At 36.2% G+C, this 18,511-nt stretch overlaps 1 protein-coding gene and 1 long non-coding RNA gene across 3 annotated transcripts in view; one reads left to right on the forward strand and one right to left on the reverse strand.

Annotated features, from left to right (window-relative positions):
* Window positions 1–18,511, forward strand: part of LOC144960473 (uncharacterized) — a 48,031-nt gene that overhangs the window by 15,574 nt on the left and 13,946 nt on the right. The gene's annotated exons all lie outside the window — the stretch shown is intronic.
* LOC144960628 (uncharacterized) lies at window positions 4,638–7,268 on the reverse strand. The gene is made up of 2 exons (XR_013642893.1): window positions 7,013–7,268; window positions 4,638–5,892 (listed from the first exon to the last, which is right to left on the reverse strand). It is a non-coding gene; the product is annotated as an uncharacterized LOC144960628 (long non-coding RNA).

Genomic DNA, 18,511 nt, shown 5'->3' on the forward strand with positions numbered 1-18,511 from the left:
CACAACTGTGATTGGTAAATTCTGCTTCAAAATAACAACAACAACAAAATTAATTTTTTTTAAAAACGTAGTGTTTTTATGCACCTCCGTTGACGGTGTATCTTTTATGCACCTCCGTCACGTATGCGCATTCCACCCAATTTCATCAGCGATATTGTGTTCCTATATTCGGACATGGCAAAAGTTATATTGTGACATATGTAGGATGTTTTTGTTAATAAATTTATACAAAAATAATAATAAACTAAAAAATCGAAATAATATTTCTATATTAAAGAACCAGAAAATAGAAGTTGCATTGAAGGTAAAATAATGTTTTAAAAAGACCTTATTAAATGTGATGAACAGTTAGGTGGCTCCGTAGCGCAGTGGACAAGCTGTCAGACTTTTTAACCTTGAAAGTACTGGGATCGATTCCCATTGTAAACACATTTTTTTAAAAAGTTTACTTTATTGAGAAAGACATCTTTTTTGTTTTGTTTTTCAAAAACTTTTTATCGTGTTTAAAAAAAACTTCGATTTTAATTTTCTAAAATTATTTATTTATTTGAGATCATTATTTGTGTGCCATGTCTCTTTTTACCTTTGATATTTTAAATTATTGTGAATATTCTTTAATTTATTATCATTGTATAAACGTACATCGGTAATCACTAAGCAGCGTGCTTAACTAAAATGTAAAATTATTTAAACCTCATGGTCGTATGCAGTAACATTTTCATTAATTAACCATCACCGCCAACGGAGGTGCATAAAAACGGTGCGTTTTTGTATATATAAATATATTCTCATTACTAAGGTTTATTTCTTATTAACTCCAGTTTATTTTGCCAATTTCACAAGTATATTTATAACTCCCAAATACGACATTACCACAAATGTTTGACATTCAATAGACTTTAACTTCCTAATGAAAAGTATTACTAGTTTTTTTATGTTGTAATATTTTCCTTCTTTAAGTCTGAGTAAAAGTAGGTACCCAAAAGCAATTTTCAAATCCCAATGTAATTGAACATGATTTATAATAGTCTGGCAGCGATTTTCATTGTAAGCATTTTAGTAGCTATGTAGTTTTTGTGCGGCTATGTGGTCTAGTGGTATGACACTCGCTTTCGGATCGGACGGTCCTGGGTTCGAGCCTCGCGCTCGGCGCATAGTTGAGTCCTTGGAAAAGGCTCTTTACTCACATTCTTTCACCGTACTCAGGTGTAAAATGAATACCTGACCGTTAACAGCTTTGTCTCTGTCCGAAAAATTGTAATATCGCCTAACAGGCGCAATGTCCCGTCCTACATGTTAAATGTTGCTGTTGACCAGGGACCCCTTGTAAAGCGCTTTGAGCACATTTAGTGGATATTGCGCTATATAAAGCTCAATTAAAATTTTTTTTAAAAATTCTTTTTACGGAAAATATGAATATTTTAAATTTTGAATTTTTTAGGCAATCGCGCAAAGTGCAAAATACCCATTTTTAGCAGTACATAACAAAATATGTAAAACAGCCACAACACCCAAAATTGGTCAATAAACAGTCATGAAGGCATACATGAAGTTGAAGCTCAGTCATTTTTATTAAGATAAACCAATGGCAATTAGGGAACATTATAACATGGGGATAAACATTGTAATTATGCTGTTTTTAATTAAATCTGCAATTGGATGTGAAATTAAAATAAAAACACACAAATATGGTCAACTATGAATATTCATAAAATGTCATTAATGATTAAGCATTATATACACAGCTAAAAGAGAAATCTAGTATCTCTATATAAATGCACTTTCTGTCTGTCCGTCTGACTCGCATAATCTCCTAAACGGCTTTTGGGGTTTTTTCTTATAAAATTTACGGAGTGGCTATTCGTCAGTACTGACCCCAGGCGCTGGCACCTGCGGGTCAGTACTGACGAACAGGCACCGGCGTCTGACGGTCAGTACTGACTAATACTATTACTATTACTAGTACTGATGCCAATTGGTCAGTTCTGATCTGGCCACGGGCGTTGACGGTACCAAAATTATGGAAAAATGCCATTTTTTAAAATAACTTGCTCTACGACAAATAAATCAGCATTTCCTGTCCCATACTAGTCGCAGGGAAGCCCTTGTTTTCACTAAATCTTTTTGTCGGTTTACGTGAGATTTGTTTTATAAATATATCAATTAATTAAACAAGTGAAATTGTCCAATCCTGAGAAAAAGACCAAATTTGGTGTTGAAACGCCAAACTGGAAGCCCTATATTTCGGTTCATCCAACGCGCATGCTCACTGCACTGATGCGTGGCGCTAGAACTGAAAGTGAAAGCTCTTTCATTGTCTCGTCTTTCTTCATTCCTGTCATTTGAAATTCGGCTTGCTCGCATCTTACTGAGACAGGAAAAGTAGAAAACGGTAAGGGCTGCCTGAAGCCGGTGATCGTAAAATACTAACGAAAGAGTGAAAATGAAAGGCTTCGTATGGGAACAAAACAGACAATGGACGTTTCGGGTACAAACCCTTCATTAACACAACAATACACAAATAAACGTGGAAAACAAATAAAATATAATGAAAAATAACTTTGTCGTCTGTACTCAATGGTGGTTGAGGTTGCAGTATGAATGAAATGTCAGCGTGGGTAGAGGATAGGGTGCCCCAGGGGGGTGATCTGATTGATAAGAAAAGGTCAGCATCAGGGAACAGAACCTTCCAGAAAATAATGGAAGATAAAAGACATATAAGTAGTAGTAGTAGTAGTAGTATTTTTAATTCAGAAAAGTGAGTGGAGCAGGCACTTATGTTGGTAACAACAAGATATGAAGTGAGTAGAAAAGTGCCAGAAGACAATAGAGAATAAAAATTTTTTTCGCGGCGGTGGTGGGGTTTGAACCTGCGACCTTATAGGATTCCACAGTCTGACGTCACGTCCGCCTAGCAACGAATCGGCTGGCTCTAAACAAAAAAAATCCGTGCTTGGTCCAGGCAAGGAATAATTGGAAAATCGCTCAAAAAAAACAATTTTTATCTTAAATATGGTCCAGTATTTTGTACCAGATTGTCTACACCAGTCAGAGAGTCACTCCTGCAAGTTTTACAGATTTCCAAATGGACAGGCAGACAAAAAATTGAAGAAAAAGTGGACCACTTTAGTCAGGTAAGCACGCACGCCTCGTCGAACATTTGATAGAGTTCGTAGTCCAGATCTAGGTCAAGTTCTAGCTTACGTAGACCTATATTTTATGATTAAAGTGTACAATTGCACGAAATTATAAATAAAAATACATTCCAAACTAGGTTTTTATTGAAGTTGAAGCAAAAATGATATCTCAATCGTTTTGATGTTAAGGCTGATAAACTGAATGAGAGTTAAGTTCTACTGATAAGTGATCATTTTTTTAAAAGGAGAACAAGAAGAAAGAGAATAAAATATTTGTTAAAATCTTACTTTAAACTCGATACCTTTATGGCAAAATGAAAATAAATAAATAAAATAACGCAACCTCTCCCCCCCCCCCCACCCCCTCCCCTCACGCAGATCTCTCTCTCTCTCTCTCTCTCTCTCTCTCTCTCTCTCTCTCTCTCTCTCTCTCTCTCTCTCTCTCTCTCTCTCTCTCTCTCCACACACACACACACACAAACACACATACTTTCCTCTTTTTTTTGGAAAGTTTCTCTGATTCTCTGCCATGCCTCCCCTCCCCGACAGCCGAGGTGGCAACTCTGTGTGAACAAAGCAAGATGGCGGCAGGGACCTCTCTCCTTTACCTGTGCCCGATTGTTGACACTCCAAAGTTTCCATCACCGCACTGTCCAGTACAGTACTGACTGAAATAAAGAGAAAACGCAAGTCTTGCCACACTCAACCCCAAGATCAACTTTAACTGTGTAAATTTAAGAATTCTTATTTTTATATATACCTAGTCAAAATCATCAAAAGAAGTAATGAGGAAGTGCGACATTTTGCTGAATGTGCGATTTCATAAAAGACAGGCGAGAGACCCACCAGTAACCTAGTCTCTTGCACACCTTTGATTTATCATGCATTGAGCTGGTGTCAAACAAGATAGTCTAAAACAAAGTACTTATCAAATTAAATAATATACCCAATATGCCCAACAGAATTATTGTTTTTTTTTAAATCTTTTCATTTCAGGTGAAAGGACAAAAGATCCAACATCATCATCAAGAGTGTGTTCTTGTCACTTCAGAGATGGTGACAAAGCCAACCTCCCTGAATTGTTTGACAGAAATAAAAATAAATTGTTTCCATCAGAGCCAGAAAGAAAGAAAAGAAAAGTGACACAAGGAATTCCCACCCCATCTCAATTGGCACCAACATCAAGAAGTCCACCACCACCACCACCACCACTACCCACCACCACCACCACCACCACCACCACCACCACCATCATCATCATCATCATCACCATCATCATCATCATCATCATCATCATCATCATCATCATCATCATCAGCTCAACTCTCTTCATCATCATCACAAAGTCCCACCTTTAAAAAGACCAGATTCCTCATCATCATTATTTTCCTCCTCATCATCATCCTCATTATCTTCTCCCTCATCATCATCTCAACTCTCGTCACCATCATCACAGGATTCCATCTTTTAAAAAAAAAAACAGATTGTAGAACAAGTGAGGATATTTTAAATAGAACAACAAATTTAATTCAAGAACAAAAAATTACAGACAAAAATAAGGAAATAGCTAGCTTTAAAAAACCCAACTAAGTTAGATTCAACGCACTTACACTGTTTCAAGCCTTACAGAAAAAGTTCTTCGAATGGAGACAGGTGTACATTCTTTTAAAATATTTAATATTATTGTTCAATATGTTGAGTGCTTTAGAGGTAACATTATTTATTATAGTAGATGGGAAGTTCAGGAAGAGACAGTTGCATTAAAAGACCAAATTTTCATTATTACACTTATGAAACTTAGACAGAACTACGCTAACCTTCATATTTCACAATTGTTTAGCGTTAGTGAAAGTACTATAACAAATATTATACAAACTTTTATTCATGTTTTACATAAGCCATACGCTTCTCTTTGAAAATGTTATGAAGGTTACATGCCCTTCTAGGCATAAAAATAAACTATCAGCTCCATCATCATTTTTAAGATTTCCAAATTGCAGAATGATCATTGATTGTACAGATGACCAAATTGCTATTCCTAAAGAAATGGATAAACAACGGTTAACTTATTCTTCTTATAGGTCCATGAATTCTGTTAAAGCTCTTGTTGGTCTAAGTCCAAATGGTGTGATAAATTTTATTTCTAAACATGATCCAGGGTCTGTCTCGGATAAGGTCATTGTACAAAATTGTGGATTACTAAAACTTTTAATTTTAAGCCCTGGAGAATTAATTTTAGCAGATAAAGGTAATAAAGGTAAAACCCCATCCTGATTCAAGATATTTTACCTCAAGGAGTAACTGTAAATATCCCTCCCTTTTTACATAAAAATTTTCTGAAAATGAGATTTTATTAACAAAAGAAATTGCTTCATGTAGAATTCATGTTGAGAGGGCTAATGAAAGACTGAAAAATGTTAACATCCTCTCATATATTCCAACCATGTTAAGAGAAACATCTGATATTATTTTTCAATTTGTTGCAGCACTTGTCAATCCCCAGTCTCCTCTTATTAAGGAGATTGCATTTTGTTAGCTTTGCCATTTATTTTGTACAACACACATATTTTGTTCATCATCATCAAATCACCATTCAAAATAATGGTTTTGTAGGTCCATACATGATTTTACATGATAAACATGACAAATTATGGCATTGTTGTATCAATGTATGTTCAATGTCATTAACATTGTTAAATAAAACCACACAAATTAGTTTTGGACTGAATCAACCCAAGGCATCATCAAGATAGATCTGTGGAAGTAAAAGAATAAAAGATTCAAATTTAGAGCTGCGACCATGCTCAATAGGCAAAAAACAAACAAACTAATAAAACGTCTGTTGTGGTCTTGTGGTATGACACTCGCTTTCAGATCAGAAGGTCCTGGGTTTGGGCCTCGCTCGGCACATAGTTGAGTCCTTGGAGAAGGCTCTTTACTCACAATCTCTCACCGTACTCAGGTGTCAAATGAGTACCTGGCGTTGTCTCTGTCCGAAAAAATTGTAATATCGCCCAACAGGCATCATGTCCCGTCTTACATGTTAAATGTTGCTGTTGGCCAGGGACCCCTTGTAAAGCACTTTGAGCACATTTAGTGGATATTACGCTGTATAAAAACTCAATTAAAAAAACAAATTAAGTGATTCTTTCATTCATCTTGCTTTGTTGATAAGGGGGAAACCCGAAACGTCCATTTTATCTGTTTTCGTATATTAAATTGAAGTTCACATTCAATTTCACAATGTTATTGATTTCTTCGAGTTTCAAGCAGCAACATTTACATTACACCTTAACCCAATAGGAAGTTTAGTTTACCGTGACTAACACTGGTCTAAATAAATCCTTTATTCATCCCATAGAGGAAATTTATCTCTCGGTGCAGCGCCGCAAATTGAGCTAGGGCGAGGTGACTTGCTCAAGGCCACACAGCGCAGCGGCGGGTGAACGAACTCGGTACCTTTCGGGTACGAAGCAAAAACCGTACCGCTGATCCACGCTGCCCCACATGAAGTATGATAAAAGGCGATAAAATGTCTAGCGTGATTGGTGATTGTGATGCTCATATGAGTATTATAATAAAGGTTACAACACGATACTAAATAGTATGTAGTAGACTATAGTCAATAGCAACGAAAATTAGCGAAGCAAGACTAAGACCTCAAAGACTCAAAGTCCGTGGTCCATAAGATAAAAACACAATAATTCAATGACTCCCTCTCTCTCTCCCTAACTAAAATCGAACGTAAACAGTTAAATCTTTCCATTGGATATACTAAATCTGCCTAAACTCAAAGTAAACTGATTATTGTCCAACAGTAGTTTTACGGAGATGTGAGATTTTGAGAGTGAGAATGAGAAGACGAAATGACTTACCTTCACAGAATACTCTTTATTCTTCATGCTGGCTTGAACTTTGCCGAACATCAAGCCATCTGAGTAAGTGAAAGTCAAAACAGGACCTGACTGATGATGATTTTCACCTCGCGAGACACTTTTATGCTCATTGGAGAAATATTTCATAAGGGCGGTGATGGAAATAGAGTTCGTGTCAGCCATTTTTCTCGACTGTTTAGAGCCAGCCGGTTTGTTGCCATGCGTTGCTGCGCAGGATTACGTCACGACTTAGGAAGCCTATTGGTACGACAACTCCGCCTGGCAGGTGAGAGCGTGGCTCTACCGTGTGAGCTATCCACGAACACAAAAATATTCGTTTCAAACCAAAGTCATTTCTAGATCCCTCTCTCACCCACTTCTTGAGATCGCCGATTCGTTCACCACCATCGCGAAGTAATTTTGACCAGCAGTTAAGCTTAATAGCCAATATTCTCATCACAAACATATAACATAGAAACGATTGAGACATTGAGTATGCTCCGGTGTATGGGGTGAATTTTTAATTCAGAAAAGTGAGTGGAGCAGGCACTTATGTTGGTAACAACAAGATATGAAGTGAGTAGAAAAGTGCCAGAAGACAATAGAGAATAAAAAAATTTTTCGCGGCGGTGGTGGGGTTTGAACCTGCGACCTTATTGGTACGACAACTCCGCCTGGCAGGTGAGAGCGTGGCTCTACCGTGTGAGCTATCCACGAACACAAAAATATTCGTTTCAAACCCAAAGTCATTTCTAGATCCCTCTCTCACCCACTTCTTGAGATCGCCGATTCGTTCACCACCATCGCGAAGTAAATTTTTATTCTCTATTGTCTTCTGGCACTTTTCTACTCACTTCATATCTTGTTGTTACCAACATAAGTGCCTGCTCCACTCACTTTTCTGAATTAAAAATTCACCCCATACACCGGAGCATACTCAATGTCTCAATCGTTTCTATGTTATATGTTTGTGATGAGAATATTGGCTATTAAGCTTAACTGCTGGTCAAAATTACTTCGCGATGGTGGTGAACGAATCGGCGATCTCAAGAAGTGGGTGAGAGAGGGATCTAGAAATGACTTTGGGTTTGAAACGAATATTTTTGTGTTCGTGGATAGCTCACACGGTAGAGCCACGCTCTCACCTGCCAGGCGGAGTTGTCGTACCAATAAGGTCGCAGGTTCAAACCCCACCACCGCCGCGAAAAATTTTTTTATTCTCTATTGTCTTCTGGCACTTTTCTACTCACTTCATATCTTGTTAGTAGTAGTAGTAGTAGTAGTAGCAGTAGTAGTAGTAGCAGTAGTGGTAGTAGTAGTGAGTGGTAGTAGTAGTAATAGAATGGACAAAGTATTATAAAAGAATCGTAACAGGAAATATTATAACACATTTTCCTCTATTTTTCTTTAAATAAAGCTATAACGAAAATATACGGGGAAAAAAAACAAAACAATAAAAACAAAATAACCCAAAGAAATAGAATGGACAACATAAAATAAAATAGAATCTTACGGTGGCTTGAAATAACGAGTCATATCGTTGCCCCAACGGCATCTAACGCGTTAGAAATCAAACTTATCTAGGTGACCAAGTGTTACTGTGTGCCATCGGCATGAGAGCCTGGAATTTTAATTGTTTTTTTTTTTAAATGGTATACTTTTGGAAGTGACGAATAAGTGCGAAGAGGTCTTTGCACTGACGAACAGGTCCGATGTTCGTCAGTGCTGATCAATGGTGGGCGGTGGCACAGACCGAAGAGAGGTTGTCTGTGGGCGGTGGCACCTGTTGTTCAATACTGACCAATAGACACCAGGTTATTGGTCAGTACTGACCTCCAGGCACTGGCGTCTGTTCGTCAGTACTGACCCGCATGTGCTAGCGCCTGGGAGTCAGTACTGACCAATAGCCCTAGCCTAAAATTTATATTATTCTGCATAGTTAATTGTCGGCAGTCGCTTTGTAAATTATCAGAAATTCAACATAATCATTTAAAGTCCACTGCTTGACTAACGACACAGAATACAATCAGTGTTGTTGCATGTTTACATCTGAAAACAATTCACGCTCACAGAGTTGATAGTTTAAATATTCACCAGACAACACCTCTCTCTCTCTCTCTCTCTCTCTCTCTCTCTCTCTCTCTCTCTCTCTCTCTCTCTCTCTCTCTCTCTCTCTCTCTCTCTCTCTCTCTCTCTTTCTCTCTCTCTCTCACTCACACACACACACACATACACACACACACACACATGTTTTATGTGTATAAAAATAGAGAAGTTGCCTTTAAATGATTGTGAATTTCTGTTCACGAAATTTATGTAGGTAGGCATGAAATGTTGCCCCTTTTCCAGTGTACTGCTGGGTATTCTGCTAGTATATTTCATAAAACTTCATTAACACGGCTGAAAGATTACCTGATTTACTATAATGACAGATTTAACAAAAATCTTAATGAGTCAAAATAGCAAAAAATCAGAAAATATAAACAAAATCAGAATCAATAAGGAAGAATGATGTCCAGTGAAACTAGTAGATTAGTAATTAAAGAAATACAAATTATTTACAGCTTTATCATCTTTCTGTATACATAGTGTTATTGACAAGACAACAAAACACTCTTTAGTCATATGTATGAAATGAGAGAAACTCCAATATATTCAAAGGTTCTTATAAAGTTGATAAAGATGAGACACAAAAAGAGATGGTTATAAAGATAATTATAACATAAATAACAGGTTTTAAAGAGAATTATAAGATATGGCAAAGTCAAATATTTTAGGAATATCTTACTCTCATGAGATATTCAAGTAGGGGAGTGGGTCATAGAAAATGTCTCTTGAGGCTTGAGAATGAAATCATTAAAAAATGAATAAGAATGTAGCAACTTGTACACAACAATTTGTTTCTTCTTTGCAATTCAAACACCTAATAATCAAAATACAAAACTCTATTTTGTCAGCACCCATTTTACCATTTTTGACATAATCAGATACAGGAAGCGCAAAAAATCATGTAGAAATCATATCTGTGGGATAATTAAATACTGGTTTTTAGTTTTCAATGTAACAATAAAACAATGACACTAACTTGAAAAATTAATTTATTTTGCTGAATGGGTTTTGCCTAAACTCTCATTGTTAGAAACACACAAAGATAAATTATGTGGTGCTTTCCTCTTTGGTAAAACAGCTCTTAAAATTTCTCTGGAAGTAGTATATTTTTGACTTGTTAAAAACTTTTTAGTAGGTCTTCCAGCTCTAACAATATTTCTTCCTCTCAATTTGTGCTTCCTCCTAGCAATAGCTGTTGGTTGTATACCAATCTGCTTGGTTGATTTGGTAGGTTTGCCCTTTGAAGAACAGCCAGAGTATTTTCCAAATGAGCAAAGAGAAGAAAACCAATGGCTATGAGTGTTAATTTTCTGCACTGAACTTAAAAACATGTCCACTGCTGGTTCAAAGTACTGTCTATCTGTCTGCAGAAGTTCTTTAATAGTGGTGGCAAAATCATCAATTTTCTGAAATTTGTCTAACAATTGTGCATCTGCAGGGGAATCTATTTCATTACTTACATTTACATCCAAAAGCACATCATCAGTTCTATCAGTGACATTGATATTTGAACTTTCATTTTCAACTGAAATTTCCTGTTCTAGTCCTTGCTGTTCTTCTCCTAACTCGTTGCTGGTTACTGTGGCTGATCTTAAAGGGGCAAACCAGTTATTATTTGGATTGAGTTTGTTACCTGTAGCAAGGAAATAGAAATGATTTTGTTCCCGCGGAGTTACTGGCAAAAAATTTAGTGACCCCATCCCATAATGTAAAATAACAGCAGCTTGGTGTTTGCATCCACCACCATTCCAACCTTTCAAACATGTACACATTCCTAAATCCATATCTACAGCATAAGTAACATCAGTTTGTGTCTCACTTTTCACCAGATATGTGTCATCTTCCAATGAAATGCTTTCCTTTGGAATAGACACAGATCCTTCCCTGACTAACCCTTTCTTTCGGCTAGTGCAACGGCCATTAGCAACATCGATCAAGAGGCGGCAATAAAAATCTTCCAGATATGATGTTACAAAGTCAATTAGCTGAAGAATGTTATATGCTTTTGTTCGATGTAACACCTTATCCTTGAAGATTTTCATTGCAGCCTCGACAAAGTTGTTGGTATTATTGCCTCTTATAAAAAGGTTACCTCTGTAACAAAGAGCCCACTCTTCTTTTCTACAAAAAAGTTTTTTTATGTACTCCACAAACCGTGGGTGTGCAGCACATACCTCAACAATTGATTCCAAACATACTTTAATCTCCTCCTCTGACTTTGCAGTTAACATTGCTTTCGCTTGAAAAAAGTAATTTGGCCTGTGCTGTTTTTGAACAGCATGTTTACTGTCCCACAGCCATCTCCACACAGCCTGAAGTACATGAAATGTGCACAACAGAAGGGTGGACTGTGGAAATACAGAAGCTAGGGCCTTACGCAGGGCTTCACAGTCATCTGTCATAATGACACATGGGTGACCATGACTCCCAAAAGCCCCATCTGGGAGGATAGACAGATAGAGATTCAGAGCTTCATGCAGAGTAATATAACTCTCTGAAGTAGTTAAAAGACAACCCACTGGAACCCCACCTGCAGAACAATGTGTTAACAATAAAAATACTCTTACATCATGACGGTCACAGTTACCCGTTGAATCAACAAACAACATTTCTGATGATTGCTGAACATGAATTAAAATTCTCTTCATGATTGGTGTAATGATTGCTAATATGATCTGATAACTATCATCTGTACTTTTCCAAGCGGCATTGCAGTTTTTTTTAATCAGTCCATCGACCATGTCTGTTATCCTTTGATCAATGTTCTGTGCACCTTGATTTCCATATAAGTCAGTAAACTGTTTTTGGTATAACCTGTGTGATGAGAAATAAAGCACTTTATTATTGTGTTGTTATGAATAAAAATAAATAGTTAGATAGGTGAACATAGGAGAACTATCAACATTCTCTCAATTGATGTTGATATAATAGAATTTATGAGTATTACGTGTATTAGATGTTATCAATATACATGTATAAGAATGGAAGTGTAAAAGAACCTGATAATATGTTTAGGTTACAAAATATTTTAACAGTTATTACCATTCTACAATGGTGCAAGCATATTGTTTACTAAATGAAAAACATAATAGACAAAATAACAGTATGGTAAAAAACATAAATAACAGATGCTTCAAAAGACATTTGGGTCACACACAGACAAGATAAATTGTGGTGAAGATAATCTGTTTATTTACAAGTTATTGTCCAGCAATCTCTGTTTAATACTATATTGTTATGTAATGATAAAGGGCAGATGTGGATAATGAAAGTAATCAGTCTTGAGTTAGTTATGCTGGGAATTCTTCTATTTCAGATAGTAGAGTGTCGACTGTCACAAGGTGCGTTCGCAACTCGCAATGGATGCGAAGGCCGCTTATGACCTTAAAGTGTGTAGAGGTAGACATGGACGTTACAATCAACAACAGAACAACGTATCTGACAAGAGAGCCATAATTATTTATTTATAATAAAAAGTAAGGGGAACAGCTCATAGTTATTGAGCAAAACAGAATAACATTGAATATATTGACAGGAAAAATCAAAAATACATACAAGTAAAAAGTATTAAAGCAATATAAAATTCATGTAAGTTTTAACCAAAATAAACTATACTTCACCCAGGTTCCAACCGTTCCATTAATTCCCACTAATAATGAAATTATTAATTACATATAGGGTCAAAATAAACTGTTCATATTCCGAAAGGAGAATAAATTAATTAAGAAAATTGTTCACACAGGGTGCGGTGTTCCAGCCTGTTCAAATCCAAAATTGTTCCAAAATAAAACACATAGATCGAGTGTTACTTCCTCATCTTTACAAACGTTACATTGTATTTTGTTCATATTTCTCAAAAATCATATTGTTCAAAAGGGTTCAAAACACATTAACCGGGCGCTATGTCCTAGCCCCGACAAAATTACAAAGTTCAAAGATGCAAACGCATTTACCGGGCGCTATGTCCTAGCCCCGTCAGCTCTTCACTATATTAGAAGATAGATATAGATATATTAGTAAAAATGAAATTAAAATAGACACAATGATAGCGTAAGTGATCAATTAGTATTTACTTAAAAATAATTCATTTAACTGAGGTCACTTTCTCAATTTTAACACAATTTAACTCATTGAATTAATTATTCAATAAAATATTAAAACTTTATATTATTTTAAACTTTTAGATAAGTGAAATAATTTTACGATATTAATCACTTAATCACTTGATGATTACTCAGCACATCAAAACAATATATTATAAATTTATATAATCTCACCGAGCACAAATACAAAAACACAATATCGCTTAGAGCCCATAACCGGGTACGATAAACAAAATACTGGCCATATTAGGCCCACTTCGGCTACAACACAGCCTAAAACACAATGCTGGCCAACACACAGGCCCAACACATATCGCCTGAGAGCCCATATTCGGGTGCGACATAAAATACTGGCCACTTTGGGCCCTTTTCACTGTGGCTTCAACATAGCCAAACAGAATTCCAGCCAACACACAGGCTGTGCAGGTCGTTCTTCTTCGACCTCAAATCGCAGACTGCCAGTTGAACATCGACCCAAGCCGAAACATAGGACAGGGTATCTAACGGTATCTCGGTTGATGCATAAGATTGATGAGGGTGTCTTAACACTGATGGAACATGATAACCCTCCGTTCTTTCATTGCCTTCATAGTATACACCACCCACGGCGAAAACAATGGAGTCCCTATTCCAACACCCATCCTACACTCATAAATCATTTAATTATATGGGTTGCATTCTACCCGAGACCTTGGTGGGTAGGACAACTATCTCCCTTTGTTATATAGAAGGCATTTCTTTACATCGACATCTGTTATATCTAGATTTGATTGTGACTGTGACATGATATGCATTCATAAAAAAACCCACTCTTTATGCATATATCTCATTAAGCAGCACTACTACTGTGATTTTTAAGGTAAAATGTTAGAAACATTAACATGAAATATATTTTATTTTGGTCTGTGTGATCTATATTATGGACCTAATAAATGCATTTCTGAAGAAGAATAAAAATCATTAAATTGCCAACACCAACCTGTAAATTGACTGTGCATCTGGAACAACACTGCGATCTGCTGCTACATACACATACTCTTCACCTGATGACAAGTGTATATTGCTTTTATAGAGATCCATCGCTGACGATGGGGTGTGGCCTTTCTCAAAAAGTTCGAGAAATACATCCTTTGTCTGATCACTGACATCTCTTAATTGCAGAACAGCAGCCGAATTCAGGTTGTGATTGTGCTCCCAATGTAGGTCAACAATTGTTGGAAAAGAGGGCAGGTGTTCATCTTTCCTATTGATACAATCAAATGAATGCACACATTTAAACAAAATGCAATCACTTCCCTATTCAGGTGTTATTGTTTTATTGTATGATGTATATGGAGTGCACTGTCTAAAATTATGCGATTCCACTTGTTTTTTTTTGTTTTTTTTTTTTGTTTTTTTTTCTGGTTTCACTTTGTCTTTCTGTAAGAATATTGCTAGGATTAGTATTATTATTATTATTAATATGAATGCCATGCTTTTGTTTTGCTTGTTAGTTTGTTTGTTTTTCTGGGTTTGGTTGTTTTTTGTTGTTGTTTTTTTTTCTATCATCATTTGTACCCACATTGTTATCACCACCGTCACCATCATCATCATTATCATTGTCATCATTATCATCATCACAATCGTTATTATTATAGTTGTTATGATTGTTACTGAAATTGCATGTATTATCATTATTCATTATAATATTCTCATTGAATCATCACCATTACAACTAGTATTCCTGTGATGGTATTATCTTAATTAAATCACTATCACCACAACTAATAAAAATAAATAAATAAATAAAGAAGAAGAAGAAGAAGAAGGGGGTGAGAAGGAAAAAAAAGAAGGGGGGGGGGGGGGGGGGGGGGGGGGGGTAAAGAAGGGGAAAAGGAAAAGAAAAAAGAAAGAAAGAAAACAAAGGAAAAAGCAAACAAACAACAACAAAAGAAAAACCGATAGATGGAAAATTGACAATGAGATTCCCATGGACGAGGGCACTCCCTGTATTGTCCCTTTTGTTGAAAATTAATAAACTGTTTAAAAAAACAAACATTATGTGATCTATTCATGTTATCATGATAATCAAAGCCAAGGATGTGATGTATGCATGATTGGTTTTGTTTAATATTTCAAAAGCAAATACTGTTTTCTTATTCATTACTGCTAATTATTACCACTTACTTATTGGTCTTGGAACGCTTCACACATCTTTTCACAGTCACATCCAGTGTTGCTTTACAAGCAGTGTTTTTTCTCCCCTTTTCGTTGTTCCTCCGCCCTGAGTGCTGACAGTGATATATTTCCTATAATGAAAAAACACCAACCCAACATTGATCAGTTCTATCATAACTTAAAAAAAAAAATTACCTACTTATTTCCATTAAATGTTGGCCCATATCACATCATCATACATTTTTATTCATGATGTAGGCTGTTTCATCATTGTTGTTAGGGCCTCATACACTAAGATAATTTTTAAAAAAACGGAACCATCACAATCTATGGTGGGCCTGAATATTTTACACAAGTCATACGGTAATTCACTGGAATCATTTATCATTTTTTAAAAATTGTCTAATACTAATACCCTTCTTTGTTTTACTAGAAATCTCTTCGTTTTTAGCAATGTCACTGGGCTTCCTCCACTGCTTTCTTTTGGTAAGATTGTAGTTGTAGTAAAAATTAAAAAAGGAAGGGCTGTAAAATAGGTATAATTCGACTTTTTTCAATAAAACAAAATATAAAATAAACAAATATCTTACCCTAAAGACATTCTTCAATCCCACATGAGGAAAAGTACGTGTAACTCGAAATGTTACTTTTGTCATCTCCTCAAGTTCTTTTATCCAAAGCCGCATATCCTCCTCAGTTGTAACTGGCATCCGCAAGATTGCATGAAAAGCAGAATCTGGAAGCTCTTTAAAGGAGCAGACTTGATAGTTATAATGCAGTGGCAGAATGTGCTGTATCAGAAAGAAAAAAGCAGTTTTCAAAGAATGCTCGCAGATCAAATAAATAAATAGGTGACATTACTTTTGTTTTGCAACATCAATGTCAATGTGTCAATACATCTATTCCTTATGATACTTGACTTGAATAGATCTGTTGCATGATGATTAACCATTACCTGGATAATCTAGGCATGTTTTCAATATGAATAATAGGCCTATTTTCCCTAGATTATGCACTTGGCAAAAAAGAAGAAAGTATTAAATACTGGTGGAAATACTAGATCTAGAAATGTAGATCTATCAATCTATCTAAAAGCCATAGGCATAGGCCTAGGCTAGGCTACTGTGGCCATCTACATCTACCGTAGTTTATATTGACCGTTGCCTATATAAATTTCAATTCAAGTACGTATGGGTGGCTGTAGATTTTCATGCTATGATGGCTATTTGATTATATAATCTATTTATTAGAATGGGTGGGACTGTCCGTTTATTGGACAGCGCAAACTTGTTTCAATGTCAACATGTCATTCATAGAGATAGATTAGGCCTAAGCCTAAGGGATCTTGACATACGTAGCCTTTCAATAAAAAAAAAATGATATAGGGCCCTCAGAACAACAAGTGCCTGCATGTGCGAAAAGGAACCCTCTTTCTAATTTATTTATTCTAGTCAATATATAATATTTACCTTTAACTGTGAATAGCTCTCCCAACTCTGCGAACCACAAGAAAAGCTTGAAGTTGAAGAATCCATAGCGGTTCGCCGCTTTGTTGTCAAAAAACTAACGAAACAAAGCAGACGTTTCGGATACAAATCCTTCGTCAGCACAACAGTACACAAATAAACGTGGAAAACAAATAAAATATAATGAAAAATAACTTGTACTTGTATCGTCTGTACTCAATAGTGATTGCAGTCAGTATGAATGCAATGTTAGCGTGGCGTGGGTAGCGGATCTAGCGGATAGGGTGCCCCATGGGGGTGATCAAATTGATAAGAAAAGGTCACCATCAGGGAACAGAACTTTCCAGAAAATAATGGAAGAAAAAAAGACATATTAGAGGTAGTAGTAGTAGTAGTAGTAGTAGTAGTAGTAGTAGTAGTAGTAGGTTGTTGAATGATGACGGTCGAATATTCGCGAAGGAAATACAATCAGAGAAGACGACCGGTCGGATGGCGATGTGAAAGTGAAGTGGAACATACAGATAGATAGATAGATAGATAGATAGATAGATAGATAGATAGATAGATAGACAGACAGACATATAGATAGACAGATAGATAGGTAGATAGATAGATAGATAGATAGATAGATAGATAGATAGATAGACAGACATATAGACAGATAGATAGGTAGATAGATAGATAGATAGATAGATAGATAGATAGATAGATAGACAGACATATAGATAGACAGATAGATAGGTAGATAGATAGATAGATAGATAGATAGATAGATAGAAAGGGGGAGGGGGGGGAAGAGTCGCACCGTAGAGAGGGGGAATTGAGAGAGAGAGAGAGAGAGAGAGAGAGAGAGAGAGAGAGAGAGAGAGAGAGAGGGGGGGGGGGGGGGGCAGAGAGAGAGAGAGAGAGGCAGGGGGGGGGGGGGGGGGGGGACAGCCGGGTGATAGACAGATATATAGATAGATATATACATAGATACATAGATAGATAGATCATTGCGTGGCATTTTCCCCTCTGAGCAGTATTTTAGTGCTAGGTCAACTCGACCCCATTAGTGAGGTGCTGACCATGGGTAGAACAGGTAGCGGTTAGGGGGAATCTGTGATACCGTTGATGGTAATTAATTGCTGCAATATTTCATGGTATTGCTCAGTTGCTAACATGAATATGAAAATTGTTCCATCACCAGAAGCAAAAGCAAGGGTTTCTTTCATCATGTGCCATGGTTGATAATAATGTATCCTCTTAGGCTGCTCATAAGAGAGGTGTCAATTTAGTGGTTTTGAGCTATCAATGACATCAATTTGTTGCAATTTGCATATTAATAATTTAATTCCCAGCGGCAGAAAATGATTGAAACAAGCATCATTGTAAAGTTAAAATGATGATCTTGACACATGCCAAGTTTTGTTGTCCGGACAGTAAAATCTTAAAAGATATGAATTTTTTAATTGTAAAATTCTTATTTGTCATGACTTGGTGAGATCTTCATTTTCTCTCCCACAGTATTCCATGCCATGAATTATGTCCAAATATCAGTTTAGGAATAAAATATAAACCATTAAATGAAAATATTATTAATCTTATTTTTTAAAGCATTTAACTGATTTAAATATGATGTAGTTTTGGGCACATTTGAAAGCCAACTTTTCAATGGCTTGATG

This window comes from Berghia stephanieae, chromosome 15 (assembly GCF_034508935.2).
Source record: "Berghia stephanieae isolate SIO BIC M18660-M18661 chromosome 15, UCSD_Bste_1.3, whole genome shotgun sequence".
NCBI lineage: Eukaryota > Metazoa > Mollusca > Gastropoda > Nudibranchia > Aeolidiidae > Berghia > Berghia stephanieae.